At 47.7% G+C, this 12,525-nt stretch overlaps 2 pseudogenes; both read left to right on the forward strand.

Moving 5' to 3' along the window:
* Positions 1-228: 228 nt before the first annotated feature.
* On the forward strand, positions 229-1,395 carry LOC108635512 (annotated as a pseudogene).
* Positions 1,396-4,401: 3,006 nt separating this feature from the next.
* LOC108635513 lies at positions 4,402-7,346 on the forward strand (annotated as a pseudogene).
* Positions 7,347-12,525: the final 5,179 nt, after the last annotated feature.

A 12,525-nucleotide genomic window follows, 5' to 3' on the forward strand; every position in this document is an offset into this window, starting at 1 on the left:
GCTCTGGGCCTCTTGAAGGACCAGTGCTCTTCATCACGGATCAGCTAACACCAGCAGGGTGGCCAGTGTAGGAGCTATTCATCTATCAATGGCTTGGGCTGGGTGGCGGCAGCAGGTGGCCTGGTTTCTCCTTGGCGTGGAGGCGGGCACTCACAGCAGGATGGATGTACAGGGCTGTCTCCCTGGGATGGGATCTGCAGGTTGCCACTCGTACAGCTAGGGTTCGCTATGCTGCCTGCAGACCGGGCCCCCCCGCCCGCCCCAGAACTCCCACGCACTGTATCACTGTTTGGGCTCGAGCTGTCCTGTCCTGGAAAAGTAGATTCTGAAGTTATGATACTAAATGCAGCTCAACTTGACAGTAACTTCAAAAAGCTTCACATCTTAGAGTTGAAACGAAGGAAAAGTTGCCATCCAGAAATTGAGGAAGGAAAACTTCAGCCTTGGACAAAAACGACGAGCAGAGGAACCCATTTGTGATCCTGTACTTGCAGCTCCAGCCGTGTCTGCACGTGTGTTTTATATCAGCCTAGGGATTTGCTGTCCAGTTATATCTCTTGCAGTACTATATTAGCTGTTTTGCATCTTCATCGTAAAAAGGATTGAACTGGAAGGTAGTATCAGCGCCAGCAGTAGTTCCCAAGGGCTGTCTCAGTCCCAGTCATTCCCAGATGTGTCAGTATGTGAGAGGCAACACACCCAACAGTACAAGTCCCATGTCCAGTTATCCGACCTTGTGGGTAGAGGAGGACTTGAGAAGTGTCGCTCTTTTGGAGGCCAGAGCTAAGGTGAAAGATATCAAAATATCTATCCAGGGAGAGGAACTCAAAAGAAGTACTCTAAGAAGGTACCTTTTGGTGTACTTTCCATGGAGTTTATGTAGATGAAAAAGATCCAGATAAAAAGCAACAAGCATTTGTAAAAAACAATTAGAGATCGAGCTTCTGAAATTCAGGTGACTACGATGCTCCCTGAAAGTTGTGAGCTACGAGATCTTCATCACAGAAATCTTCCTATTACCCATGTGTGAACAGAAAAAGGGGAAAGCCCATGGTGATTGCCTTACATGAACTGGGGTATCTTAAATTGTTTTTATGACAGTGCAAAGTTGTAGAGGCCAATAGTCTGCAGGAAACTTCTCAACAAAACCTAGTTCACATGGCTGCTCAGATTGCCTGTGGAATGAGCTACCTGGTCAGAAGGATGTCATCCACAAAGACCTGGCAGCCAGGAGCTCCATCATTGATGACAACTTCAAGTTAAGAGCAAAGCCAATCCCTCTCCAAGTCTTGTTCCCCATGGACTCTCACTGTCTAGGGAACAGCAAACACATGGGATCAATGGATGGCTTTTGAAAGTCTGGTTAATAATGAGTTCTCCAGCCTTCCCTGGTGATCCAGTGGCTAAGACTCCACACTTCCAATGCAGGGGCCTGGGTCTGATCCCTGGTGGGAGAACTGAATCCTGCATGCCACAACTAAGAAGTCAGCATGCTGCTACTAAAAGAGCCCATGTGTCTATGACTCTGACCAAATGTCCTAAGTGGACATCTACCCGTTTGATGTGGCTGCGTACCTGAAAGAGGGTTACCAAATAGCCCAGACTATCAACTGTCCTGATGAACTATTTATGTGATGGCTTGTGCTGGGCCTCCCTTAGAGGAGAAGTGGAGTTCCAGAAGCTGGCCCAGTGTCTCACAGAGCTCCATGAAGCCCTGGGAGCCTGTGTTTGACTCTCCTCTCACAGTCCCCCAGTGTCAGGAGGAAGGTGCCTGTCGAGGCCCACTTGGAGCCAGCCAGTCACGTACATCACCCAGCACCACAGAAGCACATTTGTCTTCCAGAACACCATGCCTTAGGAATGCTTTAGCATCTCAACTTTTGAAGACAGACTTAATGATGTGGAATACTTTCTCAATATCACTTTTATTAGCTTGAACTGAAAATGTTTGTGTAATTTTTTTACACATAGTTGCCTCTGAGGTATAGGTATAGTCTTACAAAATAGTTTTAAAATTGTTTAAACACACATATTTGAACTAACAATCTTACTACCAACTGCTTTTTTTTTCTTAACTTCTACAAGGTAATGCAGTTGATTCACCTTTAAAGTTTTGCTTTCTTTCACTAGTTTTGGGAATTATTTGTCTTCAGCATGAAGTACTTTTTCTTAGGAAAATAAAAACCATCTGGAAGTTATGGGCTAATGCCCCCGCTCCTTTATTACAGAGTAGCTACCTTGGTCCAAAGTGCCATACAGAAATCCAGAGGTGTGAGCAGAGGATAGTGGCCATATAACAACTCTAGCGTCACATCTAGGCCAGCTGCTGGTGGGTCTTGTTTGTTCCCTGTGGCCCTGCTTATGCCAAAACACATAACCACTTCTATCCTATGATGGCTGGCCTAGCTGAACTAATGACTGGGGTTGATGAGCCCACATCACGATGGGCAACCCCAGTCCATGACCAGAGGCCTCATCTCTGCCAGGCCCCAGGCCCACACTAGGAGCACGTTTAAATGGTGTGACTTTCTCCATTGCAAGTGGATGGCCTAGGCTTCAGGACACTCGGGGTCTGTGTTCTGAGCCTTCAAGTAGAAAATGGCATGTAGCACCTGTCTGACCACAGACACCTCTGACATCACCGGTTCTGCTGGGTCATCTGCCCAAGGAGCAGCTCCAGCCATGCTCATCATTCACCAATTGTGACTGCTTTTGTGCTGGGACAGCAGGTTGCACCAGAGACCTAGGTCTGCAAAGCCTCAGATATTTCTCTCTGTACCATTACAGGAAACCTAAGGCCACAGTGGCAGTTAAATGGAGATAGGATAGGGACCACACCCCTGCAGCCCTCGAGAGGATATTGTGTACACGGACTATTGGAGGATGGGGAGGTAGAGTCTGAAGTTTGAATCTGGAATTCACTAATATGGTAGCCTTCACCCCACGATAATTTACTAGCTACTCAGGTCTCCATGCCTGTCACAAGTCCAGGGCATGTGAAGTGACTGCTGTGTGTCTGTGACCCAGTGATAACCACTGCACCAGAACCTGGGACTGCTGTCCATGAATGGCCTGGTACTCTGAGCATCGCTTCAACACTTGGGGGACCATGATGATGCTACAGTTCCTGTGCCAGATATTAGAAACACACTAGTGCAATGTGAATGTGAGAGTAGTTTCTGCTTCTGCAGGTTCACTTACCCCAGTAAATAACCATGTGGCTCTTTGGGAAAGAATGGAAGGACTTTTGCATTCGATGTGGTGATGAAAGGGCCCTCCTCTTTAGAATGTGGCTTCTAACTTTGGTGGCTGAGCTCTGAGAAGTGGCTCAGATCTGGAAAATGGGCCTGGATCAGATGTTTGGTAGGGATGGCTGCCTTTGACTTCCTGATCAATCAGCCTTGTGTTCTGTCTCTCTTTATTTCTTTCAGTGGTCCAGTGAGTTTGTATCTAGGTTCGGCCCATAGGTTTTCCTTTAGGATCACCCTGTGCTATGAGCCAGCATCATGTTCTCTGCTGTCAGGCCCTGACTGGCATTGAGACTCCCTAATCACTTTGATCCCTGCACCTACTTTTCTGCTGCCCTAGAGCACCCCCACCTGGAATCTGATTTTTCCACAAACTCCATCCCTGTTCCTGATAGAAGCCCACAGGAACATAGTCTCTTCCCACCATCCCTGACTTTCTGCAAAAAGTCATCCTTGAGCTGTTGGGAGATGCTTCTCAATCCACGCTTTCCTCTTGGGCTCCCTGGAGTCCATCAGGCTTTTCCATGGAGCTGGTGGGCTGCACACTTTCCTGCCCTTTCATACAGTGTCTTCCCTGCAGGTTCACTTCTCTGAGCCCTTGGATTCCCTCCTCTACCACCTGCCTCGGAAGTTCTGGACTTTCTCTTTCATGCTGTGTAGGCCAGGCCTTTCTCCAGGCTTCCAAGACCCATTCTAGTTGAAGATCGCCATGTCTCCCCGGCCTTGCTAAGCCCAGTGACCCATAATTATAAACCCTCCCTTCCCCATTTTGGGTTCTGTGCTCATCCTCCCCATCCCCAGCCCCACTGGCTGTGATCCGCTTCCTCTAGAACAGCCCCCTCACCCTCTGAATCTTCCACAGAACACTCAGAGAGAAGCTGACAGTCCTCTGGATTTAGGCCTTTCCTTCTGAAACCAGCCTGGCCCATCCCTGGGAAACGTATGTGTCTGTTAGTGCCACGTGGGGAGCTTGTGAGCAGAGTGGAAATGGGGCACATGCAGGGTTGTGGTGTTTCTTGCCTGACTGAGGCCTTCTTCGTCTTCCTCAGTTGTACCTGGTGAGGGGTTGGGGGCGGCAGGCAGAGCCGTCCTGCTCTGTCAGCCCAGCCCTGCAGCCCAACTCTGCTTCTCACAGAACTGGGGGAGGAGGCCTATGGGTCTTCTTCTCCCAACCTCACCCTTATTGCACTTTGCCTTCACAGATGCTCACTCTCTTTCCTATAACTTCACCGTCGACCTTCAGCCCGGACGTAGACAGCTGTGGTGTGAGGTTCAAGGGCAGGTGGACGGAGAGGTTTTTCTCTCCTATGATTGTGGACATGCTAAGATCATATTCACAAGTCTACTAGGAGAAGAAGTGAAAACCATAAAGGCCTGGGAAAGACAGGTCGAAACACTCAGAGACATCAGGGACTGGATCAAGGACCAACTGCATGACTTTACACTGGAGAAACGCATGGCCAGAGGTGAGTTAGAAAGTCCAAGTACAGGAGGGCCAGATTAGGGGCTCAGCTACATTCACTGTTTATAAGTAAAAAATATAATTGGATATTGGTCCTTCCCTATAGCCTGTTCCGGGCGCCACTTGTCAGGGTCTAGTCCTGGTGGATTTAGGATAATTTGAAGCAGGGACTGAGTCGGCGATTGATTTAAAGAGAGATAAGAAAAGAATGTTGTAGATAAGAAAATAGAGAGAAAGAGGCTGATATTTCTTGGTTTACATAGAAAGCCAATAAAACTTCAATATAAGAAGTTTTCCCTGTTCACGGAGGCCACAGGTGTCCTCCTGGTCTCCCGAGGGAGTGAAGACGCAGAACGTCTTTCCATTTAGGTCTAGAAACCGGGCAAATAAGTGAACGCAGGGAGCCTCTATGTTCTAAGGGATCAGCCTGAAAAAAGAGAGTGAGAGGGAGAGAGAGAATGATTGACACGGGGAGACCAAGCTGTTTTGGTGAGCAAGACCACATAGCTTTATTTTTAAAAAGGACTTTTATATCTTTTTCACAAATGATGTTGTGTACAATATCTTTTGGCCTTGGAGACCTGTGAAACATTTTAAGACCCTCTTTTGATAAAGGCTGTTCAACCAGAAAAGTTATTTTCCCTTGAAGTGTTTTTTCTTTATATGTCTAATCTATGTCAGCCTCAGAAAGTATCAAACAAAGTTACATTTTTCATGGAGCAAAGGTGCAGTAAGTTACAACAAAGAAAAAACCAATTAGCTCAAAAGTCTGATGTGGTTAGTTTCAAGGCTACATTTTTTTTTATTTTATTTTTTTTACATTTTAACTATGTTAACAAATATACTCCCAGATGCACAGTGGGTAAGAGATATGGGAACTTAGCAACAAGTATTGGCTCAACAGTGAAATCATATACCAGCGCTACTCTAATCACTTTTTAACTCTTTGAAAGGCTCTATGGTGCCTCTCACAGTTGGGAGGGTATAAACAATCACATGTGTAGTTGTAAAAGTCTGGGTAAGGCAAGTTAGAGAGCCATCAGAGGGGTTTGAGCCAAAACAGTCCTTTCATATGCAGGAGACTGTTAGCTGGAGCTCTAAGTTAACTCTTTCCAGAGAAAGGTGGTGGGGGACAGCCCCTGTTAATGTCGAAGAGTTGGTGAGAGCATAATGCAGTAAGGCAGGCAGACTGTGGTTTGGGGGGCAGATGTTTGAGAAAGCCAGGGGGTTTTCCTCGAGCCTGATCTCGCCTTTGCGTTTTGTCAGGCCCCTTTCCTCATGACCTTTGCCATCGGTGGGATACCCATGCTGGCTCCCAGCACCAGTGGAAGGAGTGGCCTTTGGGGAGAGCACAGGGCCACATTAGCTGGGCCACGGGAAGTGGACCCAGGTGGGCAAAGAATTTGTCAAGCCAGAGGCTGAGCTCTTTCTTTCCCATGGTGGGAGCAGACCCCCTCACCCTGCAGGCCAGGATGGCATGTCGCTGTGAGGATGACAGACACATCAGTGGATCCTGGCAGTTTGGCTGAATGGACAAATGAGCTCCACTTTGATTCGGAGAATGGCACTGGAGAGTGGATCACCCTGGAGGCAGATGGATGAAGGAGAAGTGGAGAGTGACAGGGCAGTGACCGACTTCCTGAGAAGGTCTCCATGGGAGACTGTCGGGCTTGGCTTCAGGCTTTCATGGTGCACTGGGAGGAAATGTTGAAGACCACAGGTAAGTGAGAAGGGAGGAGAAAGTGATCCTCCTCTCATGGTGACATGGACCCACTCCGTGTGTGTGTGTGTGTGTGTGTGTGTGTGTGTGTGTGTTGAGGAAGGGATCCATCGGGAGGTGAGTTGTTCCTGGAGAGCAATGACCTGGGATACTCTGTCATATCCTTCCTCCCCACTCCTGACTCTCTCCTCACAGCACAGCCTTTGGTCAACTCAACATGGATTTTGCTAATTCCAAACCTGTAGACATCTTTTTGATTTCTGGGGTTTATTTCTCACTGTACCCTCTTTCCAGAATCTTCTTTCAAATGTCACCAATCCTTCTTCTGGAAACTGTCAATACCACCTCGGCTGTAGCTCCTGAGGACTGTATCCTCATGTCACCATCTCTGATGTCATAGCGGGATTGAGTGCCTGTGTTGGAAACCTTGCTCCCCCATTAGCTGTCAGAGCCCTGTGAGGAGTGGGCTCCTCCCTTCCCCCGTCTCGTCTGAGGATCTATCTCAGGGGCTTCCATGTGATGGGTGTAAATTCTGCATAATAGGGTACGGTCAGGAGAGCGAGGAGGCATCTGCCGAGCTTGGGTCTGGACAAGGGCTTCACTCTTGTTCTCCTTGCAGCATCACCGACCACGGTCCCGCCTACAGTGCAGCCCACAGTCCCGCCTACAGAGCAGCCCACGGCCCCGGCCATCAGTCCCATCACCTGGATCGCCCTTGGGGTTCTTGCCATTTTTGTCATAATGGGCATCGTAGCCTGGATCCTTTACAAGAAGAGGTACTGAGGGCAGAATTCAGAGGGAAGGCAGGGGCACAGGGCCTAGTGTGGGGACAAGGAGGGGAGTCCACAGGCTGAGTCACAACTGTTGCTGCTCCAGGAGCACAGGCCTAGCCTATCCCCTCCCCACAGTCTCTACTGTGGGGCTCCTGCTTGCCTGCTTGCCCATGCCACTTCATATGAGAAGAGGCCTTTGGAGTAGGGTCTGAAAACGCCTTCTCACACCTTCCTCCTGGATTTGGGAATCCCATGCAACCCCTGCCCTTCACTGAACCTCCTCATCCTAGAAATGAGCCAGGTGAGTAAACCTCATATAACCTGACAGCAAGAACTCAGACAAGCTCAGGCCTCAGTTCTGATAGCTCCTTACTGTCAGATGACAATGGGAAGTGGGGGGGGGGGGGGTGGCTGGGTGCAGGAAGACTGGGGGCCTGTTGAAGTTGCACAGACTGCTGGCTGGCAGGGCCCAGGGTAGGTGGTGTGAGAATAGCAGGCAGTCAGGGGGAGGGCAGGACTCACGGGGGCTGAGAGCAGCATGGGGGCTCCACGTGATGTGTCAGCAGGAAGGGGACCCACCAGGGCCAAGATGAGAGGCGCCGGCTCTCATCCAGGAGGAAGGGGTGGAAGGCCTTTACAGACCAAATCCAAAGGCCTGTTCTCACAGGAAGTGGCTTGGTCAAGCAGGCAAGGCAGAAGCCCCACAGGAGAGACTGGGGGAAGGGGTGAGGCCAGGCCTGTGCTCCTGGAGCAGCAGCAGTTGTGGTTCAGCCTGTGATTTGCACCTCACCAGCCTTCTGGTGACCCAGAGCCCCATCACTGAGTGGCCCTGCCTTGAGCAGAGGTGCCTGGGTATGGTGGGCCTGAGCTGGGATAGAGACGCCCAGCTGGGGGCACCAGGAAGAGATGGGGGCAGGGACTCTGGTCCTGAGATCTGTGGTGTGCTGCTGGCTCAGAGGCTGGAGGGGAGCGAAGGAAGGAGGTTTGCCTGCAGCCCCTCAAGGCTGTCAGGAAGCAAAGCCCCTCCTCTGGGGACCTGCCTCCCTGGTCCTTTAGGCCCCCCTCGGGGAGGATCCAGACCTGAGTAAAGGGAGCAGATTGATTCCTCACTGGCTCCAGTCCTGAGCCTGAGCAGGGGCTGTCAGGGCCTGGGGTGACTCTGTGATGCAGGAAGGAAGGAGGAGGTGACAAAAAGCAGCTGGGCCTGGGGTGGGGGTGGGGGTGTAGGACATAGGAGCCCCTCAGTGAGGGCGGGGCTGGGGGGTTAGGGAGGGGCAGCCCCAGGAAAGTGACAGGAGTTCCTCAGCCTCCTGGACCAACACCTGTTTCTTTTCTGCAGGAGGCGGTGCCTCCCAGGAAGCCCCTGACAGGTGCTCTGTTGGCCTCAGGACTCAGTCTTTGTTTGGTTGCTCTTCTTCTCCTGTGTTCACTTTAGTGCCAGGAGAGCAGACCTTAGGAATCCCAAGTCTGTCTACCAGTTATAATGACACGGTGGCTGCCACCATCTCGAGTCTCTTGTCCCATCTGATGAGCATCCTCCTCAACATCTTTAATTTTTTCAAACCTAATTTCTCTTGGTGCTGAGTGATGGAATCCCTGAACTGAAACTTTCAACTATTTGAACAAGAGATCTCCACAAACAGAACTCTTTTAGTCTTTTTCTAGTTTTTGGAAAATTAGACTTTTCCCTGCATTGTGACCTTATTCTTACAAATGATGATATTGCTGGAAAATACATCTGCTATTACAGGACTCAGGGATTTTTTTCTATGTCCAGAGAAACAACTTCAGTGTGTTTTCAATGGAACAAAATTTTACGTTGACTGATTCCCTTCATGATTTATTACCCTATTGGCACTGAGTCTTGCTCGATTTTTTGTGACCCCATGGACTGTAGCCCACCAGGCTCCTCTGTTCATCAGATTTCACACCAAGAATACTGAAGTGGGTTCTTATTTCCATCTCTAGGGGCTCTTCCTGACTCAGGGATCAAATCCTTGTCTCCTGTGTCTCCTGTATTGGTAGGCCAATTCTTTACCACTAGCACCACCTGGGAACCATTTATGCTGCTGCTGCTGCTGCTAAGTTGCCTCAGTAGTGTCCAAATCTGTTGCACCTCCATAGATGGCAAGACCACCAGGCTCCCCATCCCTGGGATTCTCCAGGCAAGAACACTGGAGTGGATTTATCTCCACACAACTATGGACACCTTATCTTCAACAAAGGAGGCAAGAATGTACAATGGATTAAAGACAATTTCTTTAATAAGTGGTGCTGGGAAAACTGGTCAACCATTTGTAAGAGAATGAAACTAGAACACTTTCTTAACACCATACACAAAAATAAACTCAAAATGGATTAAAGATCTAAATGTAAGACCAGAAACTATAAAACTCCTAGAGGAGAACATAGGCAAAACACTCTCCGACATAAATCACAGCAGGATCCTCTATGATCCACCTCCCAGAATATTGGAAATAAAAGAAAAAATAAAGAAATGGGATCTAATTAAAATTAAAAGCTTCTGCACAACAAAGGAAACTATAAGCAAGGTGAAAAGACAGCCTTCGGAATGGGAGAAAATAATAGCAAATGAAGCAACTGACAAACAACTAATCTCAAAAATATACAAGCAACTTATGCAGCTCAATTCCAGAAAAATAAATGACCCAATCAAAAACTGGGGCCAAAGAACTAAATAGACATTTCTCCAAAGAAGACATTTGGATGGCTAACAAATACATGAAAAGATGCTCAACGTCACTCATTATCAGAGAAATGCAAATCAAGACCACAATGAGGTACCATTTCACACCAGGCAGAATGGCTGCAATCCCAAAAGTTCTACAAGCAATAAATGCTGGAGAGGGTGTGGAGAAAAGGGAACCCTCTTACACTGTTGGTGGGAATGCAAACTAGTACAGCCACTATGGAGAACAGTGTGGAGATTCCTTAAAAAACTGGAAATAGAACTGCCTTATGACCCAGCAATCCCACTGCTGGGCATTACATACTGAGCAAACCAGAATTGAAAGAGACACATGTACCCCAATGTTCATCACAGCCACTGTTTATAATAGCCAGGACATGGAAGCAACCTAGATGTCCATCAGCAGACGAATGGATAAGAAAGTTGTGGTACATACACACAATGGAGTTATTACTCAGCCATTAAAAAGAATACATTTGAATCAGTTCTAAATGAGGTGGATGAAACTGGAGCCTATTATAGGAGAGTGAAGTAAGCCAGAAAGAAAAAAACCAATACAGTATACTAACACATATATATGGAATTTAGAAAGATGTTAATGATAACCCTGTATGCAAGACAGCAAAGAGTCACAGATGTATAGAACAGACTTTTTGGACTCTGTGGGAGAGGGAGAGGGTGTGATGATTTGGGAGAATGGCATTGAAACGTGGTACTATCATGTAAGAAACGAATCGCCAGTCTAGGTTCAATACAGAATACAGGATGCTTGGGGTTTGGTGCACCAGGATGACCCAGAGAGATGATATAGGGAGGGAGATGGGGAGGGGGGTTCAGGATGGGGAACTCATGTACACCCGTGGTGGATTCATGTCAATGTATGGCAAAACCAATACAGTATTGTGAAGTTAAAACTAAAGTAAAAACAAACAAACAAACACTGGAGTGGGTTGCTCTTCCTTCTCCAATGCATGAAGTGAAAAAGTGAAAGTGAAGTCACTCAGTTGTGTCTGACTCCTAGCGACCCCATGGACTGCAGCCTACCAGGCTCCTCCCTTTTACTGATCCTTAAATTAATATTGCAAAAGAGTTAAGTACTTCATGCCTGTTTTCTAATCCAGGAGTAAAGTCATGGTATTTGAGCCTTCCCCCTGGTTATGGGGTTAAATAAAACCAATGATAATGCTTTATTTCTTGTGGAAACAGGATTCCTAAACAAACATGGAGTCCAGTTGTGGAGTGATGCTTAAATTCTTGGATTTTCAATGTATATTTCACCATATCCCAACACTAGGTCATATATTCACCCTACTATGCAGCCATCCCAATGTTAGTTCTAGGCTAGAAGTTCAGTTCAGTTCAGTTCAGTCGCTCAGTCGTGTCCGACTCTTTGCGACCCCATGAATCACAGCTGCCAGGCCTCTCTGTCCATCACCAACTCCCGGAGTTCATCCAGACTCCCGTCCATCGAGTCAGTGATGCCATCCAGCCATCTCATCCTTTGGTCGTCCCCTTTCCTCCTGCCCCAATCCCTCCCAGCATCAAAGTCTTTTCCAGTGTGTCAACTCTTCATATGAGGTGGCCAAAGTACTGGAGTTTCAGCTTTAGTATCATTCCTTCAAAGAAATCCCAGGGTTGATCTCTTTGAGAATGGACTGGTTGGATCTCCTTGCAGTCAAGGGACTCTCAAGAGTCTTCTCCAACACCGCAGTTTAAAAGCATCAATTCTTCAGCGCTCAGCCTTCTTCACAGTCCACCTCTCACATCCATACATGACTACTGAAAAACATAGCCTTGACTAGACGGACCTTAGTCGGCAAAGTAATGTCTCTGCTTTTCAATTGCTATCTAGGTTGGTCATAACTAAATGGCAACCCACTCCAGTATTCTTGCCTGGAGAATCCCATGGATGGAGAGCTTGGTGGGCTAGAGTCCTCGGGTCACAAAGAGTCGGACACGACTGAGTGACTTCACTTCACTTTCTTCCAAGGAGTAAGCGTCTTTTAATTCCATGGCTGCAGTCACCATCTGCAGTGATTTGGAGCCCCCAAAAATAAAGTCTGACACTGTTGCCACTGTTTCTCATCTATTTCCACGGAGCTGATGGGACCGGATGCCATGATCTTCGTTTTCTGAATGTTGAGCTTTAAGCCAACTTTTTCACTCTCCTCTTTCACTTTCATCAAGAGGCTTTTTAGTACCTCTTCACTTTCTGCCATAAGGGTGGTGTCATCTGCATATCTGAGGTGATTGATATTTCTCCTGGCAATCTTGATTCCAGCTTGTGTTTCTTCCAGTCCAGTGTTTCTCATGATGTACTCTGCATATAAGTTAAATAAGCAGGGTCACAATATACAGCCTTGACAGACTCCTTTTCCTATTTGAACCAGTCTGTTCCATGTCCAGTGCTAACTGTTGCTTCCTGACCTGCATACAGATTTCTCAAGAGGCGGGTTAGGTGTCTGGCATTCCCATCTCTTTCAGAATTTTCCACAGTTTCTTGTGATCCACACAGTCAAAGGCTTTGGCATAGTCAATAAAGCAGAAATGGATGTTTTTCTGGAGCTCTCTTGCTTTTTCCATGATCCAGTGGATGTTGGCAATTTGATCTC

This window comes from Capra hircus, unplaced genomic scaffold, assembly GCF_001704415.2.
Source record: "Capra hircus breed San Clemente unplaced genomic scaffold, ASM170441v1, whole genome shotgun sequence".
Classification (NCBI taxonomy): Eukaryota; Metazoa; Chordata; class Mammalia; order Artiodactyla; family Bovidae; genus Capra; species Capra hircus.